The sequence below is a fragment of the Nyctibius grandis genome, chromosome 3, assembly GCF_013368605.1.
Source record: "Nyctibius grandis isolate bNycGra1 chromosome 3, bNycGra1.pri, whole genome shotgun sequence".
Classification (NCBI taxonomy): Eukaryota; Metazoa; Chordata; class Aves; order Nyctibiiformes; family Nyctibiidae; genus Nyctibius; species Nyctibius grandis.
The window spans coordinates 75,702,523-75,725,554 of record NC_090660.1 but is presented as its reverse complement, the minus strand read 5'-3'; the positions used below and the strand labels follow the sequence as shown (position 1 = coordinate 75,725,554).

Genomic DNA, 23,032 nt, shown 5'->3' with positions numbered 1-23,032 from the left:
CAAAACTGCTTGCTAGACAGCAGAAGCTGTATAACTTTAATACATTCACTGTAACCATCATGAATAACAGAAGACATGGGGATCTCGTGATACTGGTCTTATGACAGAGTTGCACATTAATAAAAATCACCGCAGATTTTTCAGAAGTCTGAAAGCCCAAATAGAACAGCTCTACCTTTGAAATGTTCCTGGAATGAGACAGATCCACTCAGCTCTCTATCACCCTTTTTTTCCAGCAAACACCTATAAGCATCCCTGTGCTGTCTATGCCAATTAACATTCTTTGAGTTAATAGTTAGGTCTTTGTTTCTGTTGTATTTCAGCATCATGCTTCACCTTCATCTCTGCACACCGCTCTTTGTTTTTATCCCAGCCCGTGCTGTGTATGTGATACAATATTCAGACTGGGAGAAAAGTCTCTCAGCAGAGACCCAGTAGAAAATTTCGGTGCAGCCAAGAATCAGATCATGCATTCAGAAGATGGTTCCACAGCACTTGGTAGCGACCAGAAGGAAAATCATGGGAGAAAGATAAAAAATGCCACCACCACCCCAAAATATTCTCAAAGTACTTATCTTCTTTCATAAGGATAAAAATTCATCATCATCCAGATGAGTTCCTTGAGGTGTAAAGGCCATCCACTATGTTTGTTCTGAGCATCATAGAATATAATTCTTCTGGAATATTAAGCGTAACCTGAGCATGAGACCCTCCAAACAGAGTTCACCACTTCCATGGCATCTTGGCCACTAGCTGGAATATTTACAAACTTATCTAAATCACAAACTAAATTCAAAGTGCAAGTTTCCATTAAAAAATGTATTATTTTGTTGTCTTATGGTATTCTGGATGATTTCAATAGTTATGCATAGCTTTAAATATTCAGGAACACACAGTGTACATGATGGTTTAATTTGGTGCTATTTAAACTATGGAATGTTGTGGGGAAGGTCCCCTACCTAACAGAAATAGTTAATGTGTGTGTAATAATCTAAAAATGCTGGTGAAGAATGTTTTCATTTCAGTTACAATTACTATGTCATCATATCTTTATTTGCTTTCAATTAGTTGCATGGTTGAACATTGTCAGTCAGTCATGTCTCCAGCTATTTATAAATATAGAATTAATGGCTATAAAGACCTGCTTTGTTAATCAGTAGTTATATTTTATTGCCTTAGACATCTTAATTTACATCTCACAGGATTTCAAAATCCCATAGAAGCTCTGGACCTGATCACCGAGGGGTCTGAGAACACCTTCAGTGGGAACCAGCGTGGCCTGCAGCTTCCAGCATCAGTTCCTGGAGATAAACATGCCCACTGTGCGATACACAGCTGCTGAGCCGTGAAGACTGGGATTTCTCTACGGCATTTATGAGCATCCCATTACTGCACTATCCAAGCACTTCGTAATCTTAAATGTATCTGTTTCCCCAGCTCTCCTGTGAGATGGTGAAGCAATGTTTTTCCTGTGGCACTGACTGTAGTGCTGTCGTACAGGAAGTCTCCACTGGAGCAAGGAGGTGAGGCTAAATTCCTCTAAATACCAGGTTAATCAACCAACCAGTGCACCAGCTTTCTCACTGCAGTGTAGCACCAAAGGAGCTGAGAAGAGGGTGATGACTTACTTAGAGTATCTCTCATGTACACCTCATCACTCGTCTGTACACACTCCTATATATTAAGAACTGCAAAACTGGCTGGAAGCCCATGCATTTTTCTTTCACACGAGGAATAAAGTGTAAAACATGGCTGAATTCTTCCCCAGAAGTAACATCCTCACTCTCAACATTTCTTTAGGTGAGAGCCTGCACTTAACTACTACATAATCTGATTGCTTGTCCAGACCAAAACCTACCAGGCCTTCATGTGACACAGATAATAGGCCATTTTCTTCTTCCTTCTGGGAATAGATTGAGGAGGTGGTAGGGAAAATTATTACAACTTGAGGTAACAATGAGCAAAGAAATGTCTTAGATCTGTAAATCTGCAAGGCAACAACAAATGCTGGAAAGTTTTCCCATTAGTGTTTCTTGGCCCTGAGTCAGTAAGCTGTTTCATTGCTATGTCAATAGCACATGCACATATATAAACACATGTCCAAGTGCTTTTTTCACTGCAAGCAGATTTAAGCAGTTGCAGATATGTCATTTTTTTCTAGATGACCAAAAAAGTCCTCTGTGAAGAAATGTTAATCTTATCCATATACTTCACTCAAAAAGCATTTACAGTTTTAATATTACTGTATCTCACCACTGATGTCACATCAAGCAGTTCTGTTTGTTTGTATGGTTTTGCTTTAGCTGCTTTCTTTTGTCATAATACATAAAGACAGAAAAGAGTTTTCTTTCTAGTATTCTTTTTTTCCATTCCCTGACTATATCATTACAATTTTAATGATGCTATAGGTCTACTTCCTAATAAAGACACTTTGCATTTTTGCAAGAAAAACAGTGAAATACTTCTGGATCAAGTTACTGGCAGTAGAAGTGTGTGGCTGAAAAAAATCTCCATTCTTCTTAAACTTCTATCTGAATGGAAATATTTGGAAGGGGTAGAGGAAATAATGGCACATACAATTCTTTTACAAAATCCACTTTAAAAGTATTCCTTACATGAAATATTAGAAGTATTTTTATCAGACTAGGTGTGTCTTATTTTGATGCCCTTGCATAGCACCAATTCTCCACTAAGGCATAGTAATATAACTGGATAGGAAGTGACCTGGCTCTTACGGGAAAAAAAAACACTACCTAAATGTGGGAAAAGTTTCATAAATACTTCCAGAGCCTGGCATTTTGAAAGCTTGATCTTGAAATCTTAAGAGTATTCTTACACAAAAGTTCCTGCCTTCAGTTTTGTGCAGGCTGGGAAGGAAGTTTTTTGGATCTATTTTTCTCTTGCCCGTCTCTCTTCTCCTGAGCGTACTCTCAGCATAGTGCCCACCAAACTGCTGACCGCCTGTTCCTTGTTAAGGCATGTAGTGCGGAGAAACACGCTGATAAGAAAACCAATGAAGCAACCTAATCAGCAGCTGAGAACCCCTTCCACTAAGTAGCAGGAGGAAACGAAGGAGAAAAACCTCATACTTCCTCTCTGGAGCTCTACTGGTGTGAACTAATTTAATAGGGATGAGCAGCCACAAAGACAAACAAGTGCCTGTTGCTTCATAAGTGACATGTGGTAGGTTATGGATATACTAAAAGTGAATCCCAGAATCTTCACTTTCACGGCTTCTGAAGGGAAAACTCCAAGATCACAGACATTCTACTGTATTGACAGGCTGTAAAAAACTCCCTCTGGATCTTAATCAATGCTGTATATAGAAAAACACAGACAAGGTTTATGTGTGAGAGGCTGACGGAAAAGAAAACCAAATGGAAAGGGCACTCATTTACCAGGTCAGATAAGAAATGTGCTGTGGGCAAGAAAGTCACAAACCAGAGAGGAAATGAAGGGGCAAAGTCATGTCTCCTTGGAACATCTCATCAGCTGCATCTATTGTAGTTAAAAGCCATTTACTCTAATGCATTTAGGGCAAAAGCCCCTTATCTTTCAGCTAATGATCTCCTTCTACGTAATCCTCTTTTCCAAAACGAGAAACTTGACAGCATGAGAGGAAAAAAGAGTTGAGAATGAATCGGTTTTGTTTCCAAAAGTGGAATACACTAATGAGATAGAACTAAGGTCACTGATGACAGAGATCACTTGGGAGGGATGCAGAAGCAAATAGTTTAGCACCTGCTTCTTAGCAGATAATCTTTGTGCAGGTCTGAACATGTATGTGTATGCAACACGGAGATGCACCTCTGTGTTAGAGGATTTTTCCCATGGGACTTCCCTGGTTTTGGTAGGTATTTCCTTGTGACCTTTTAGCAGGAGAGAAACAAGCTTCTAGACAAGGAGATGAAAATGCCTGACAAGATTCTGGCTAGAGAAAGGCTGCCTGATTACAGATTCAGCATGACTTGGCTGCATCCTCTGTGGATAACTAATAACAACGAAATATCACAGCACAGAAAGAGGAACCCTACAAAAAGATCCTAGTTCTGCTGTACACCTTCTAGCAGGACGGTCAGCAGTACCTTCTGCTGCTAGACCAGTGACTGCGCCCTCAGTGTGTATAGAGTAAAATGAAGGGTGATGTAGTGAACTGTAAAAAAATGTTACTTGCACTTGCTGTATGCCTTTGTTCCTCAGTTTCCCAGCCTCTCATAACAATCTACTGCCCATTGGGATTTTTCTGAGTTATTCTGTGAGACTCATCTGACCATCTACCCAGGTTTCTTGCTTGGAGACACCACCGGTCAGCCCAGTACTCTTGACCTATAGATCCCTCATGCAGATTCACTCTTCTAAGCCCTGTAACCTGGAGTGAAATGCCATAACGCAAGCCTCTCCGGTTCTTGTTTCAAGATCATGCTCATTTCAGATAAAGTGAAATGGGTTTTTCAAGCTCTTACACTTCCCAAAAATAAACTGGGATCCAAAACCCTGTTTGGAACTGGGACTGTGATACGTGTGTGTGCAGTAATGAAACTACATTTCTAAAAAACTTGACCCCAAGGGTTAAGTTGTATTCAACTTAATTAACTGAAGTTGGCTTTTGGAATGTCAGTGGATAATGTGCCAAGAAAGTCTTTGCACTGAGAGTGTCATTAATAGATTATATACATAAGAGACATGATTTTTAAGCTTCAGGTCAAAAAGCCGCCTTCTCATTTTTCTTGGAACTTTCCAACTATTTTATCTATGGTGCAAGTGATAACACTTTATTTCATAATAAATATTCTGAAGGCATTCCTAATACTGACAAATGTGAATTACATTCATGCATACTTCACAGTTACAGTTTCATTGTATGAGATACCACAACCCTAAATCTATAGAGAAAAAGTATGTTTAGAAATTTTTCTTGAGAAATGTCTCCACAACAGCACATGATGTAGTCAATGAAGAGTGAACCTCTAAAGTTTCAGGTTAGATAAACAGTGTCCAAGCTTTTTCTAAAAAAAGAACAAAATTAACCTTTGGATCTGCAAAAATTGCTTGGAAATGTTCCAATATAAAGTCCATCATAAGATTATTTGTACTTCCTGCCTTTGGTAGACTGGGAACATTACCAAAATGATCACTTGTCATTTCATTGAGTAGAACTGGAAGGCACTGCAAATAATAATCCAATTCATTCTCTTCAACAAAAGCAAGATCACTCATCTAAAACATGTTATTTCATAACTTCCGTTTCTGTGGAAATCTAAGGCATGCATTTTCTTGGCCCTATTCTAGTTAATCTCTTTAAGAGCAACCTAGGAAAAATATAGATAAACCTATAGATAAACCTAGGAAAAATTTAGATAAAAGTTGGGAGAGAACATTAAGCTGGAACTGAAGATAATGACTAGATCGATGGTATCGGACAGCCTGGATATCCCGATATGCTGTATGCAAGCAAACAATATGTGCTTTATATGGGACCAATACACAGCCACACATCTGGAGGGAAAATAAAGCAGATTGAATAGTAGTATATTCATTCTAATTGTTACAAAACATTATCTGAATATCTGGTAATTTAAATATTCTGTAATTAAAAGAAACTGTGAGCTAACATGTCAAAGAGCAACTGGTCCCAAACAAAATTCCATACAAAGACTCACACATGAAATAAACTTGACATATACCAGCTGCTTTTCATTGCTAGTAATGTCTTAATTTTAAATCCAAACGTACCTCTGCCACATATATACCTGCTATTAAATCACATGCATTTGCAAATTGTTTAACCAGAAATATTTTATGTAAATGAGGTGACAGAATATAATATAGGTGAGGGAAAAAAATGAATCTCAGAGCATTTCAAGGTTCATGCTCTGTGCCTTGTCATGTGGCTTTATATTTTTATTTGTTAAGTTGAGACATATGATTTTATACTCAGCCTACTGCCGTAATTCCCACATCACAAGGTCACCACACAACTTGCTGCAACCTCCTAATTCCACCTAGAAGTCAGCCAGGCCTTGAAAGCACATGACTAGTGCAGATCTTTTGGAATTGCTTTGGCAGAGTCACATAAAACAGCTTGCATAGTGCTTTTCTTTACCACCACCAGCTGCATACAGTGAAATTAGCTTCAAGTTTTCATAATTGTCATGTTCACATAAACAAGGGAAAATTCCAAACCATTACTTTTTGCTTAATGTATATCTTTCGCTGCAGGAAAAGTGCACTTCTATCTTGACATAACTCAAGCCTATAAAATATTCCTTTCCTAGGCTCAAGAAAGGCATACATTTTGTTCACAGGATATTATTCAACAGCCACAAAATATACAATTTCTGGATGTCTTAAAAAATAGAAAGTTAATCATAGCAAACTTTGGATTGAGAAGCTATCTGTGTAATCATTTACGGGCTCACTAAAATGTTAAGGGTCCTTGGGTTAGTCTTGAGCCTTTACAGTCTGGCAGGATAGAACCTCCAGAAGATTTACTACAGTTTAATTATTGACCTGACATAATACTTAGGCTATGTAGCACATGCTGATGGCTTGTTTGTTTTAATTAATTACTGAATAAGCATTTTATTTTTGTACCTTTGAAGATTTCCTGCAGTTAATGTGCCTTCGTTAATTTTCATAGCATTGGACAGAAGTCTGTGTGTCTTGCTCAGTGAATTTATTATAGGCAAAACCTGCAAAAACGGGAAAACACATTAATACTTATAGCTGCTAGCAATCACACATTTCAGTTGTAACACAAGCTCTGTCCATACTGGATTTAGAATTTGTCTGCAAAACTAAACTTATTCATTTCTATTTACTTTGCTGAATCAGCCTGCAGATCCAAGTTTATCCATGTCTAATTACCTTGCTTACAAGTCAGTAAGCTGCTGTAGTTAAAATAATTGAAACATTAGAAAGCATACATTAATTTTTAAAGATCCTGACTTCCTTGTTTTTAAGTACTTATCAATGTGTACCTGCTTTTTCAGTGCCTTAATACAGCAGAGAAAATTTATGGCATATATTTTTCTACACAAGAAAAAAAAAAAAGAATAATTTCTACTATTGTGAAAGAACTGTAAAGAGATTATAAGCTATACCTTATTTAGCTGTCAAAATCAAATGAAAGTGCTTTCCTTTTGTATTCCCTGTGGGAAAGCTTTATCAAATTTAACAGAAATGTGTACCTTCAAGTTAAGCGTAGTCTTACTGTTTGGCTAACAAAATTTTTACATCTCCAGCCTCAGATTCTAATGGATGGTTCAAAAAGCTAAATGTCCATCACTAAGTTCTGTAACTTGTCAGGATATTTTCTGGGGATATTTGTAATATTTTAATAGTATTTTCAGTTTTGGAGATACTTGTCTTGGCTTTCATAATTGTTCATTCATTTATTTGTTCTTTTCTAAAATGAGGTAATATTAAGATCATGTATAAATTAGAACAAACGAGTCCATTTTGTCTTTAGGCAACTGAAATGTAGCTACCACTATCTACTATATTAATCTAAATTCCTCACTCATCTTCTTCCTTTGACGAGAACCAATCAGTTCATATCTACTTTCTCCTCTTCTGACCTGAGCTACTATTAACATGCAAGATCTCATAGGTGACTCCAGTCAGGAGAAAGTTTCACTGATTGATAGAAAAAAGCTCTGTTTTGTTTATTTTCATGAACACAGGAAATATTTTGTTAAAATGAGCTGTAGTTTCACTTTCCCTTAGCCTCAACTAGTCACAAGCTTCTGACAGAAGAGACATCACCTTCCCCTCCCATCCTGGTGGCACGTCTCTCCAGCATGTGCCAGCACGCACGCTCCTGGGGTTGAGGGAAGCCAGGTGAAAGAACTAATCTGACCAAGTATTAATCCTGTCAGCCAAAACCATACCAGCAAACAGGTTAGTTTTCAGATGGGTCAGCTCTGTCATCTGGCTCCCCGTGTTGTCACACCACTGCCAGTGCTGTCACAAGAAAGGAGCAGAACTGAGGGTCACCACCCCAGCAGTCAGCACGTACATCATGAAACCCTCACCTTGGACATGGGTACACTAAAACCACCAGACAGGGTTTTCCTGCCTAAGCCAGCCCATCGGTCAAAAAGGCCTCTCTGTAGGCTTTAGTTTCCTCTGTTGTGAAGTTTCTTGCTCTGTCAGTCTGTCTGCTCCCCCTCTTCAGGATCTCTCTCCATCTGGCACATCACCCTTCTGGAAGGGCCAGCCACAGCCTGGCTGCCTAATGCTTACGCACTCTCAACAGCTCTGGGGTTTGACTTTGGTTTTGGAACAAGCATGCTTTACTGTTTCTTACAGCTGTTTTATAAGGGCAGTGGCAAGGAAGTCTATCTGTTTTGAGGATAATGAATGCTGTTAGATTCTTCATTTGAGAACTTCTGAAAGGTCAACCCCAACTTTATTAGGAAAACTCTGGTGACTTGCACAGACACCAGCAACAGGAACAATAAACACATATGGGGAGCACTATTTCATGCACAGCTGGGTACCTGGGACCAAAAAAAAAGAGAAAACCCAGGAAAAACTGGGGCATTTATAACTTCCAGGGAATGGAGTGGGAGGAAAAAAAAAAAAGAAAGAATGAACCCTCCCTTCTGCAAACCCAAAATGGAGATAGTGTAAACCAAGGAACCTGAAATACATACATCCCTAATATGCTGCTACAAAATGAAATGTAACCTTTGCTTCTCTAATGCAGAACAGGTCAATACAGTGGCATATGCAGTGTCTGACAGTGGACTCTTTGTCTCAGTTAATCAGAAAGTATTGTGAATTTTAAATCACGAGTTTTTAGGCAGCCAAGAGTGTGAAGTCTGTGTAAGTTTAAACAAAACTTGCTCCAACTTTTGTTGGAGCTAGTCCAGAGGAGGGCCACAAAGATGATCAGAGGGCTGGAGCACCTCTCCTATGAAGAGAGGCTGAGAGAGTTGGGGGTCTTCAGCCTGGAGAAGAGAAGGCTCCGGGGAGACCTCATAGCAGCCTTCCAGTATCTGAAGGGGGCCTACAGGAAAGTGGGAGAGGGGCTTTTTACAAGGACAAGTAGTGACAGGACGAGGGGGAACGGTTTTAAACTGAAAGAGGGTAGATTTAGATTAGCTATTAGGAAGAAATTCTTTACTGTGCAGGTGGTGAGACACTGGAACAGGTTGCCCAGAGAAGTTGTGGCTGCCCCCTCCCTGGCAGTGTTTAAGGCCAGGTTGGATGAGGCTTTGAGCAACTTGGTCTAGAGGAAGGTGTCCTTGCCTGTGGAAGGGGGGTTGCAACTAGATGATCTTTAAGGTCCCTTCCAACCCAAACCATTCTATGATTCTATGATTCTAAAAAGCTGTCAGTATTTGGGAATTTAACAAAATGAAATGCCTCATAATTATTATTATGATATAAATAAGCATTTGCAATATTACCGTCCTCTAAATCTTACCTTTTTCTCATGCAAGAAAGAAATATAGTCATTATTTTTCCAGTCTTCCTCAGTTCAGTCTTTTTTTTTGCTGTAATAAATAAACCAATAGAAAGTTACAACAATTTCTAGGCAATAAATTTAATAATATTTTTAAATAAAATAAACCAAATCACTTACATTTATCTATACATTATTTCTAGGAATATATCCCAGCACAATAAGAAAGATATTGCATAGAGTAATTGTTTTTTGAGCTGTGCCATAAGCCTCACTGGGACCATTGCCTCTAATTTCAGCAGGGAAGGGTTACAGCACAGTACATTGCTACTGCAATTTTCTTCATTTATCAACAATTGTCCTTTATTTCTTTTCTTGAGAAGGTGATACTGATAGTGTACAGTATCTGCAGAGGGCAGTAGCTCTCTAAAGCTGCTTCTGCAGGTGCAAAGCAGAAATCCAGCAAGCCTTATTTAGATTCCAGCCAGTAAGTTCAGTTAAGCCTGATTCCTAATAAATCAAAAAACAAACCAATGTGCTGTTAGGTTCTCAAGTTGGTAGTGGCTGTGAAAGCCAATAGGTCTTCTGGGATTTCACCTTGAAAATTTTAGCCCAGAATCTAGATGGAACACTCTTAATGTATAACAAAAATACATAGGTATGAAATAATTAGAGACATGAAAAATAATGTTATTATTGTATTACCTAATACACATTTTTTACTCTCTTTCTTTGAGAGACTGGTCTTTCAAGCTTTTAATAATTTATTTTTTGTTGATCAGATTCCATTTTTTTAGCAATGCGGTAATAGCTAGGATAATCAGACTGAAGGGTTTCTTTGTGATTCTCACTAGCTACCACTGAACCTTTTTGCTCACCATGTCACATAAAGTTATGGGCAATTAATGAAGACTTGCCTTTCTCTCTGGATATCCTCAGCACTCTTGGGCATGTATATTGCTTGGGCCAAGAGGCTAGGAATTAAGAAAAACACTCTCACAGCCAATCAAACTCAACACCACTTATCTATCTGTCCCAACGGCCGCATAAGCCATCCTTTGACCACATCATAGGAGCCAGCAACGCCCTGACGACCTTCTGAGTGCAATAACTCCCAGGTGACCAGTGCTAGGGATGGATGAGCGCACCAGGCCCCTTCCCACAGGAGCTGGTTGAATGCACAGTAGTGTTACAGCAAATTTTTCCCCCAGTAAAATCTGTGACATAATGAAAGGCCAAGAAGTCACAACTGACACGGTTTTTCCACGTACTGTATTAACTAGATCAAGTCTCAAGCACATGATGCAATGAAAGATTAGCTATCAGTCACAGTATGAGAGGATGTGAAGAAGGGATAGGTATGCAAACACTAGAAGATGATTAATCGAATTGTTCCCTCAATTTTGAAACATAAATGAAGTCTTACTACATTTTGTAACAGTTACATGTTGTAGTTACATGGAGGGGTGGGCTGTGATGCACAGGCCAGCTTTTTAGCTTCAGTTACGTGAGTGAAAATCCCACTGAAAGGGTGACTGCACGTAAGTACCAAAGGATGGATTTTGGCCTTTAACTTGCTATAAAAAAGAGTATTTTTTTCCTATTGTTGTTGTTGTTATGGGAAACAAATTGGGCAAAGAACTTCTGTAAGGAAAGTGTTTTCTAATAGCCAAGACTGTAATAGCAAAGAAAATAAAGAAAAAAATGTATCAAGAGGAAAATAAGCTAATGAAGAAAACAATGGTTAGATCAGCAAATCAAACAGAGGGAAGATGTTAAAAAACAATCCTCAAATCATCCCTGTTCACAATCAATAAGCTGACTTCACACGTACAACAAAAGCTCTTCTTTCCCCTGTTTAAAATATCTCCTTCTTTCACTGTGAGAGATCCATTATTTGTTTACCTCTTCCTTCTTGCTCACCACTGAACTTAAGATGTTAGTTTCAAATACATGTGATAAGGCAAAATCAAGAATCACCTAACAGCACCAACTGGAGTGAAACACTGGCTTTAGGAACCTCTTTATCTACACATACGAAAGGGTAAAAATATCAGATGATGAACCAGAGTGACGATGAAATAAGCCATCGGATGATATACAGAAGAATGAAACCAATAGCACTAGAATCAACAGGAATCTTTCCATTTACTTCAGTGAGCATTGAACTAGTCCATTACAGAGCAGCAAGACACATGGAGATGGTAGCTACCATTGTCAAAGTTCCCAGATCCCTGTTTTCCACATTCATGAGCATATGAAAATACAATACTTTCCAGTAGGTGTACAAGCGAGTTCATTATGACTTAACATTAAAGAGGATGTTATGCCATAATTTTATTCTATGGGAAAAGGACCCATTATTTTCTTTAAATGCTGCTGTGTTTAAAGAAATTGCAGGAACAGTTTATTCTTTCTTTTATTTTTCTTCTCCAGGTTTCTGTGTGCACAATTTACTATCTAAATTCTGAATACAGCCTTAGTCAGGAACCTTGCCACAACACATTTCCAACCTGTGGTGCAGATGGAGACTTAACAGTGACACAAGATGAAAGAGGCTTATAGCATGCTGTAGTGCAAGATCAGTATTTACGGTTCTGCCTTTGAACAGCAGGTGTTTAGATACTGCCGGATGGTGTGTTGTTTGGGAATTTTGGGGAGTGTAGGTGTATGTGTGACAGTGAGAGAAATCCTTCCTATATAACAGAGATAATCAGCAAAGCATAGGAGGGTTCACTATGTGCAGGACTTTTTCCATACCTGGGACATACTGGTGATAAAAGATTTTTCCGAATCATTCCAGAAGTGGTAATACATGACTGTTACTATGTCCTGGGGCTGCAATGATCTTATTTAAGCTCACAAAAGAAACACAGTCACAAAGCCTCCAAGGAAGACCCAAGAGACCGCAGGGAGTGTTGTGTGTGATTCACTCCATCTCTGAGTCAGTCCTGAATTTACGTACTCAGTTTCATGCCAGAAGCGAGGTCTTTCAGAAAACAGGAAAATACTAGACCCACATCTTTCTACAGACTCAGCCAGAGACATGTTCATTACTTCCTCAGACCAACGCTGTATAAAGAATGTCCTTATGCAGCAGCTTCCCATTTCACCCAGAAAGAACTTTATTCCAGTGGAGAACACAGTGATTTCTGTGTGCATAAAGTGCTTTTGCATTTCCAGGGTTTAAATATTCTATACACAAGTTACAAGTGCAAGATGATTGAAGTTGTAACTCACTGAAAACAGAACGACCTAGAAAACATTGTGGTGGATGACTTCACAAATGCCAATAAACGGACAAGAGAATCCAGTTCCAGTTACCCAATACTTTTTTTGCTGGAGCATCTATAGGAATGGCTGCAGAGCAGCCACAATTTATGTAAGTGTTTGATTCTCCTCTGGCCTTGTATTTCTCATTGCCTTCAGTAGGCACTGTAAAAAGTGTTTCTGAATAAGGATATAACCTAATATTTCTCAGAACTGCAGCTCCATTATTGACACATAAAGGAGCTCCAGCATACACAGAGCTCTCCCACTGCCTGGCACTGTTATCCTGCCATCTAGCCTTGCTCATTCAGAAGACAGAGTAGTAAAAAGGCACCAAACACAACTTATGAACATTACTGACTTCACCACTCATGCAGCAGCATTGCCATAACAATGGAAACATCTCTTGTTTAAAAAAACTTTGATTTAACCATAAGGTCTGGTTTAGTAAGTGTACCAATACTGAACAGATGTATAGGCTTGGTAGATATTTCCATTATCATTATTCCAGTGAAATTAATCACCAAGGAAAGTGGAAGCAAATAGGAGTGACCTTAGAAACAGCAAAATGGTGGCAGAATCTTCTTGAAATAGATTGAACCTGACAGGCACTTATTCCTCAAAAATTACTTTTATACAAACTGTTATAACTCCTCAGGGTGTAAGGTATTCCTATGTTTCTGCTATGCAATTGTGGGAGAAGAAAACAACTTGCATTTAAAAGGATATCTATCTCAGTTTAGGTATTTGGGAGACTCTAGCAGCCCCAAAATAGACTTAAAATGTTAACTGATACTCAAAATACATGAAGGGGGAGGTGGAGCAGGAAATTTCTTAGATGTGACTTGATGAGGGTTAATGAGCCCCCAATTACATGTGTGCTTTCTTAGTTGACAAAATATCAGTACCTCCCTTTGCCTTACTGTTCTGGCAGATTTGTTTTTTCAGTAGCCAAATACAGCCTTTTGTTTAGCAAGAAACACAAACTATAGACAAGGTTGCTTTGGAGAGAAAAATAACTCAGGGGTTTAATAAAGCAGACTTTTCCTGTATTTCAGCACTTAAAATAACAAAGTCATTGTGACTTGAAACCTGACTACTCCTTATCGCCTTCTGAACATAAAGAACAATGTCACTACAATCAATGAATCAAAAAGCAAGATGACCTTAATTTAAATATTTAAGGAGCAATTTAGGAAAGTGAAACATGAAGGCAAGGAAGGAGGCAAGGAAGAGTACTTGCTGGAAACTTTGCCTCTCTGATTTTGAGAACGCACAAGTTTACTTGAAAAAGAAATGAAAATAATTATAAGTAAGAAATCTTTTGTGTTATCCGGTTAATTTGGTTTTTTTGTGGTGGTTTTTTTTTAGATATGTGGAACCATTCCATAGACACTACTGAGCTCTGCCTTCTGTTAAGGGTTGCAGCACCATTGAAGTTTGAACTCATTTAAGCAGTTCTGTTGTGCTTTCAGTTCCTCCTACCTTCTTTTTTTCTTCCAGTGGATTGAAAGGTGACCAAATAGCAGCATGACTGTGAATGGAAAAGATAATTCTCACACAGCATTCTTCTCAGTGCTTTGGGGAAAACACACACATACAAACACATTTGCTCATGTCTGATTCAAGATGTGAAAAAAAAATAAGGCAAATCTATGAGAAGTTTTTCTGAAATTGGAAACACACTTAAAAACTCTCCTATGTATTTGTTTTGTTTAGACTAATTAGGACTTCTGCTTTATGTTACCACAATATACGCTAATTATTTGCAATGTATTTACTGAGGTTAAAGGAATTATGGGATGAATTTTTACCTATTACACCATTATCCTTAAGCAGCACTGCTTTAGTAATCAGTTGGAATATATTTTTATCAGTGAAAAAGGTGACTTGTCAGTCTAACCAGAGACATTTTGCATCCTCAATACATTATAAAATCCAGAATGCTAGTAAATTTTGTTTCTCAGGAAAAAAATCCTCTTCTGTTGAAATCTTATATTACCATATTGGCATAGCTTGATTAAAGATGGAGACAAAAGAACTCATGGATTGGCTGGGAGCTATACTTTGCACTGCTTCTCTCATATCCGTGTAATTTGTTATACTAATAGATGTCCTTATCATGAACTGAAAAATGGGCAATTCCTTAAGTAAAATATGTCCAAAAGAGTGAAAACTAAGTTAAATATTCTAATGCTAGGGATACAGGGATTTACTTCTGTTATTGTGCCTCCCACACAGACACACATGTAGAACAATCACTCACTTCCCTTATTAAAACATGATGGTGGAACTAGTTCTTACTAATACAATTTTTTTCCGTGTCCTACTCACAAAATCTAAATTAGATTAGAGCCAAGCTTCAGCTACATTAAGTCTCCTCTTCTGAGGAGTTTTTTAAACACCTATTTTTGAGTTTCTCCAGCAACATGAAGGACTGTGAAAGCTCTTAGTTATAAAAGCTATTTTAGATCTTAAAAAACTTGAGTCTACTTTCTTTCATTCAGCTTTTGTATTGTACATTGTTAACTTTCCCTGAAGCATAAAAGCTGGAAAACTGGTATCAGCAGTCTTCCCTTAATATCACGGTATACAGGATAGCACAATATCAAGACACCAGTAAAACTCAAGGCCCTAACGCATGATTTTGGAAATTCGTACTGTGTTAAATTAAGAAGTTCATTCTTCCAGCTGTTTCATTTTCTATACCCCCATCTCTGCCAAAGTAACTGACCGTCTAAGAGAGACAGCAGATTGGGAGGTCTGTCCTGATGGGAGAGCTCCCCAGTGCTTCTTGTTTATAGCCTGGCATATTAACTAACATTTAAAAATGGCTTCTTCAATTTACATCAAGATGCAGTTATGGATTGGAGTAGTTGAGGAGATGCTACAGAGCACATTCAGCTTTATTTGCAATGGGAGCTCTAATCTCCAGGAGATTAATGGGGCAACAGCTGGGAAGAGTGATTCTGAAATCTCTCCAAGGCATCAGAGATCACGGATTAGTACAGAATCAAGATCCGTGTTGAGGCTCCCAGCTGCAAGTGAGGAGTCTAAGACTGCATTTCAGATCTATCACCCTGCCAAGCAAAGAGCAGACCTAACTAGCTAGCAAGAAGGAGTACTGTGCCCATTTTTGGGACCCACAGTATAAGAACAGCAATGATAAACTCCAACAAGTTCAGTGGAGGGCTATGAAGATAGTCGAGGGATGGAGCACAGCGAGAATCTGTGGTAATTGGGCTTGTTCAGCCTGGAGATGAGCTGGCCTTTGGGGGACCTCACAGCAACTGTCCAGTACCTGTAATCAGGTTATAAAGGAGATAGAGCCAGGCTCTGTCAGGAGACTGCAGTGCATGGCAGGAGTGCAAGAGATAATGGGCATAAACTGAAACAAATGAGTCAAACTGGGTATAAATAAAAGCAGGCTTCTTCCCTATGACAAGCTGCCCAAGACATTGTGCACTCTCCATCTTCTGGGATTTTAAAGATCCATCTGGATAAAGCCCTGGATCTGATCTCATAGCTGAGCCTAGTCTGAGCAGGACCTGAGACCTGCTGAGTCCCTTCCAACATGAATTTTCCTATGATCATTCTGTGAGTGTGTGAAATGTTTAATATGTTTGTGAGGAGCCTGGTTGAGAGTGTCTTCTCTTCACAGGAAAGGGTAACTTCCCTTATTCTTGACAGAGGGATAAAGAATTGACTTGAACATCTCTATTCAGATTAGTTATGGAAGAACATAGTGCTTAATCACGTGATTGTGTTTTGTGAGGAGAAGTGGCTCAGTTAAATTGAGAACTAAACCAAAATGAAATTTGAGGTTAAAGAATGGCTGGTTCTTTCCCTGGGCTACACAATCAGCTCTCACACTGTCTCTGCACATTGTGATGTCTCTCATTACAAAGCTCCACGGACCACAATTTGCTGTGGAATAACAAATGGAGACATCCCAAACTGCAAAATTCTGCAATGGATAATGCCGGGACTGAAGGCAAGAGAGAGGTTCAGACCTAGCTCTTCTCCTCTCAAGAGCATGACAACTGAAGAACACAACAGCCTTTCCATTAAAAGCAGCAGTGTCCTGAGGACATAGAGCCTGCTCTCTCTGAAACTCTTTTACAGAGAGACTGCCCATGTATTTTGAAGCCAGCAGACCAAGGACAGGCAACAGCCCCCTCACTAGCTGAGAGCATTCTGTCTCGCTCTGTGTATGTTACAGTAGCTGCAAAAGATGCCCAGATAGAGATGGAAAATATGGCAACATTTCTAGGTATTTGCAGAAGCAATACAATCAATATTCACAAATTGCAAATGTAGGAATTCTTTACATTTGTTCTTAATGCCAATAAAGAAGATGCTTGGAAGGAACCCATTAACCAAACTGAGATTTGCTCCTGAGATTTGTTAATCTCTAGTAAGAGGACTGGCAACATCATCACTAGCAAAATAGAGCTACAGACATGAGAGAGAAAGGCTTGACACTTCATTATCATTGCCACAAGCTATTAATTTCTCTCTGAAAATCCAGTTTAACAATTTTGATTGAGGAAGGATGAATGTCCATAGCAGGGAAAGCAAACATGAACTATGGAAAGTCTTTCTGGATAAGCTGGAAAGGCTGCAGCCAAGATATTTCCCACTTAACCTTCATCAAGGAAAAGGTTAAAAAAGGCCAATGTGTTTAAGCAGGGCACAGCACGGAACAGGATAAAACTTCCTATGAAAAAGATTACGTTCACATTCTTTCGGCTTTCATTAAAACTATTCCACATCACTCCACACTTTCATTTAAAGCAGTTTCCTGACAGCATTGAACACAAGATCTTACAGTAGGAAAATCAAAAGATAAAAGCGTAAATGGAAAACAGTTCGTGTCCTGTATACAAATGGGGAAAAATACGAAGGACACGTAAGAAACAGCAACAGAGAAATAATACCTTCAGCCTTTGCACATTATATAACACATGGTGCCCAAGGTAACCTTCCATCCCATGTACTTCCATGTACATGCATTTTAAGCTGAACAGTTCCCAGGACATATGTGCTTTACAAAAGTAGAAGATTCTTGTTTTACATGAGGCTCCTAAGGAAGAAAGGATTTTCTTCCAGCACTACAAAAAAGTAAGACTGAAACTAAGGTCTCCAGGTATGTAATTTCCAAACTGCTGAGAAAACAATTAGCTCCTCTTTGACACTACCACCTCCCCATGTCCATTACAGCAACTATAGGTATTGTACAATAGAATATGATACATGGTAAATGCCCTAGAAATGTTTAATTGTGCGATACCATGCTCAGAATTTTTCCTGCAAGAAAATGTAAGTATACCTTTGAGCAGACTGATAGATGGATGGATCAACAGAACGCGCAAGAAGCACACTGCAGCACCACTGGGAGAGGAAGAGAATGTATTTTCTTTCCATCATCCAGTTGCCAAATCTGGTCCACATTCCTTCCGGAGATCTATCAGCCATGATTCAGACTCCTACTCTGTCTGGTTTAGATGTTGCCTATTCACTCAGATTCATTTGTGATGCCTGTATCTATAGTGTCAGAATGGCAGTTCATTGCCCACCTGAATTTTCATCCTCCATTGTTCAGTAACATTGTTACTATTAAGTGTAGATGTCGATGATTCATGATGAAGCAGGAGGGCAAAGAACTTTTTCAAACAATGAGAGCAGCCCATGCAGAGCTTTGAAGATAAGAGCTGACACATGGACTCCTCATTTCATACCAGATGTGACTCGGCAAGGTGTCTGGAAGAGGGGTGAGGCATTCCTGGAGACCTGCTCGGCCCTGTGTTAGGCTCTCATCCAAACTATCTGCCTCACTTTTTCTAAAGATGAGTTGTTTGACAGTAAGGTATGACTTGAAAAAAAACCCAGACCCATAAACACATGCATTACTGAGATGAGTTCCAAACTGAAAAGCCCAGAGTACTCTTCTATTGCAGGCAGTGGAAAAGTGGAAGTTCTGGCAGCTATAGGTAGTTGGATACCAAAAAAACAGTGAATAGTTCAAATAGCTACCAGATGCAACACACTGATGCTCCATATGTCTGTGTCTCTTTTCCACTGTCATGGTAGCACTGGTGTCACAGTTCAGTATACAGCTGTATTAGTGCAACAAATGTAGAATGGCTGAATCACTGTTGCTCGTTATCTGAACTGTCTCTGACTGAAGGGCAAATATTCTTGTGACAAATCAAAAAGTTGCTCTGCGTTGGATTTTGTACTGGAGTTCCTGAGGTGTGTGCATGCACTCCATTAGTAATCTCCAGCAGGGGAGTAAAGCAGACAGGTCACAGCAGCAGCATCACTCATCCCAACTGGAGCTGCTGATGCTCATGTCAATGACTTCAGTAAACAGTACAGAGTATGTAGAAAACAGCTTTATTCAAAGCAACCTTGAACCAGTACCCAAAGGGAGAACCAACAGAAAGTCAGCAGTGTGGTAGGTATACTCCTAAGTATGACCGCAGAGCTCGCTTACCACACAGGGATGCGTTCAAGCTCCTTGGCACATGATTCTCTCCAATAACCCTGCCAGTTTCTGACAACAATCAAGGATTCTTACACAGCACACAAAAGGAGCAATAAACAAAGCATGCATGGTCTTCTCACACTGCTCGTGCTGTCCAGCTGCCAGAAAGAGCCCTGAATTCTCCAGGCTTACATACAAGGTACACAGGCTTCCTCAAAATGGACAAAGTCAGGATATGGTTGAACAATGTCGCTTGTCCAAGACAGCATGGACCTCAGTTTTAGCTAGCCATGCCCTTCCTTTACTTGGCTTTTTCAGCCCATCCTGGCAACATTCTCCACTCTAAAGGATTCACAGGATTTGACAGACTTCTTTTTTATGTTAAAGGTACCCATGGTACCCAAGACCAAAACAAGCATCTGTAAACCAGACATATTTCTTGAGATATGGTTATACTCCATCTCAAACCATTTGCAAGTTGTTGAGGTGCAAAAAGGTGCAAAATTTGCAGAGAAGTTTGCAGAGTAATTTAGTGAAAGAGAAAATTGGACGTGAGCCGCATAAGATGGAAAAGACCGAAAGAAGGGCCGTACCTGTTTCAACACATCTTTGTGGCTGCTCATCTTTCTATGTTGAACTATTTGTTATTTCTTTGAGAAGCCTGGTGATCCCTGACCATGCACCGCTCATAGTCTCTTCATTTTACCATTCCTCACTTCAGAGGATCCATGCTTTAGAGGAATTCTCCATACCAAGCAGAAGGAAACCAAAAAACCAGCTCAGCGGCCTTTTGCGCTTAGGAGTTGAGTTGCAGAGCAGCAGAGCACAGGAAGCCTTCCTCTGTGAGCCTATATAGCAGCAATGGACTGAAGTCTCCAGTGAGATAAGAAATGCCGACCCTCTACTGATATAGAGATAAAAGAAACTACTAGAATGCCTGGCAGATAAACTTGGGTTAACTTCAGAACGTTTTTATTGGTCTAACTACGGTAATGGTTTTTTATTGGTCTAACTATGGTAATGGTCTCTGTAAATGACTTGGATGAGGGAATAGAGTGCACTGTCAGCAAGTTCGCTGATGACACAAGACTGGGAGGAGTGGCTGACACACCGGAAGGCTGCGCAGCCATTCAGAGAGACCTAGACAGGCTGGAGAGTTGGGCGGGGAGAAATTTAATGAAATATAACAAGGGCAAGTGTAGAGTCCTGCATCTGGGCAAGAACAACCCCAGGTATGAGTACAAGTTGGGGACAGACCTGTTGGAGAGCAGTGTAGGGGAAAGGGACCTGGGGGTCCTAGTGGACAGCAGGATGACCATGAGCCAGCAGTGTGCCCTTGTGGCCAAGAAGGCCAATGGCATCCTGGGGTATATTAGAAGGGGTGTGGCTAGCAGGTCAAGAGAGGTTCTCCTCCCCCTCTACTCTGCCCTGGTGAGGCCGCATCTGGAATATTGTGTCCAGTTCTGGGCCCCTCAGTTCAAGAAGGACAGGGAACTGCTAGAGAGAGTCCAGCGCAGAGCCACGAAGATGATTAAGGGAGTGGAACATCTCCCTTATGAGGAGAGGCTGAGGGAGCTGGGTCTCTTTAGCTTAGAGAAGAGGAGACTGAGGGGTGACCTCATTAATGTTTATAAATATGTAAAGGGCAAGTGTCATGAGGATGGAGCCAGGCTCTTCTCAGTGACATCCCTTTAGAGGACAAGGGGCAATGGGTGCAAGCTGGAACACAGGAGGTTCCACATAAATATGAGGAAAAACTAATTTACAGTGAGGGTAACTGAACACTGGAACAGGCTGCCCAGAGAGGTTGTGGAATCTCCTTCTCTGGAGACATTCAAAACCCTCCTGGACGCGTTCCTGTGTGATATGGTCTAGGTAATCCTGCTCCGTCAGGGGGATTGGACTAGATGATCTTTCGAGATCCCTTCCAATCCCTAACATTCTGTGATTCTGTGATTCTGTGAAATCCTGCACAATGGTGGCCAAGCAGATAGTGTTACAGTCTCAGTTCATAAATTGGCTCTAGATGTAAAATAGATCACAACAAGGTAAATTCACGTGCTTTACTAGGGACACATTCAGGAATGCAGGTATTACAGCTATTTGATAAAATAGTGGGGAACAACACCAAAGGAATCTTTGCTAAAAATTACTACAAAGGTTGGCTTAATGCATACTTCTTTATTGCTCTCAAGTTACCAAAATCCAAATTAAAATCTATTATTGTTAGCATTTTTGCAGTCCTTGGAAAAAGTGATAGTTAAAAGGTATCCTGTGCTGATTACTTACAGCATGTTCAGTTTATTATGGCACTACTGTTCTCTAATTTGTGACTGGCATGCCCTGAGGCAGCCAAGTCACTGGGAGATAATCCTCAAAAGATTTAGCACAGCTAAATCCAGAAACATGGGTACTGAATCCTTACAGTTCTGTCTGTCTTCTGTTCTTTGTCCACCATTATACCCCTGTAAGATCACCCATTATCCCTCATTACACCTTTAGTACTTGCAGGCTCCAACAACATCTCTGATCCCCCCAAACTTTATCTGCCCCACAGGTCTCTGAGAAATTCCTTCAAGTAACAATGGTGGGTGATCTTTAAAACATTTTCCTGTAACTTACATAATTTAGGAAGAAAAGGCTATGCATTTTTCTTGTTGGCATAACCCAGTACTGAAACAGATGACACTTTGAATGAGTACAGCATTCCATTTCTACAGTCAGTACCTCAATTACATTTAATCTAAAATGAACATCCTTGTCTCTTCAGGTGAATCGCAGGTCCTGCTGTTCAAATAAAAGACCTGCTTCATGATTTCTTCTGTGGAAAGTATAGGAGACACCTTAAAGAGCTGTGTAGGAATTATATCACAGCTGTTCAAATACAGTGTTTATCCACAGCATTGCTCATCTGTGGGCCAACCAAGAAACTAAAGATGATATCAAGCCCCTCCAGCTTAAACTCCTTAGCAATACTTGTAGAGCAAGGGGGTAAGCTCCATCCCTACATGTGCAACTGAAAGAGGCAGGCGCCTTTGAAAGTTTCCAGGAGGAAATCCTGCCTGCCTAACCACAATGCCTGGAGGCCTTCAGAGGGACTCTCTTCACTGATCTGAGAGGGAACATGTCTTTACGTAGCTGCTGTATAAGCATTTAAGACTCAGGGGCACCTCAAGTGCCTTGGCTATGCAGACTGGATCCCACCCTCAGAATCTCATCCACCTTTTTAAAGCAGCAGCTCAGCAAGCACCTGTGTTTGTTTCCTCTTTTCTACCCACACTTCTTATTAGCTTCTCTCCAAAGGCTATCTGTTGATTTAAAAAGTCAGAAACAGTCAGCGGGGCCTTTCTGTATTCTGAGTGACATTGCAGCAACCCTCTCCGTAAATATGGATACACTTTTGTTAAAAGCACGCACATTTAGCCTTCTGCTCATGGCAATGCTGGCACAGTCACACGTGTCTATTACCACACCTTCTCCTGTAGACACACACAGTGTCCTGATTCGCAGGATCAGGTGTCACCAGGTAGCTGAGTGATCTCACAGCTCACATCCCCCTAAAGAGGTGGCCATGTTTTTCCCCCTCACCCCAAGCGACCAGCTCCAACCGCTTCCCTTGCACCACGTGGAGCTTCTGTCCATTTGCTGAGCTGGACCAACTCACTAGACAGGCAGCCAACGCAGCTTCCCACTGCTCCAGTGAGCTCACTCAGCATGCCAGGAGGTGAGCCAAGAGCCAAACCTGGCACGAGGGAGGAGATGGGAATACACAGCTGGAGGCAGAGCATGGGAGGATCAAGGATGGGTTTCTCCAGGGCAGCAACCTATTCCACTGGCTGAGCGGAGTCAAAGAACCT

At 40.2% G+C, this 23,032-nt stretch overlaps 1 protein-coding gene across 5 annotated transcripts in view; it reads right to left on the bottom strand.

Annotated features, from left to right (window-relative positions):
• Window positions 1-23,032, bottom strand: part of SULF1 (sulfatase 1) — a 222,340-nt gene that overhangs the window by 128,415 nt on the left and 70,893 nt on the right. For all 5 annotated transcript variants that reach the window (XR_011047795.1, XM_068396020.1, XM_068396021.1 and 2 more), the window contains 2 exons: window positions 9,437-9,506; window positions 6,595-6,692 (listed from right to left, as the gene is read on the bottom strand). The gene's annotated coding sequence lies outside the window, so the exon portion shown is untranslated. The remainder of the gene's footprint in view (window positions 1-6,594; window positions 6,693-9,436; window positions 9,507-23,032) is intronic.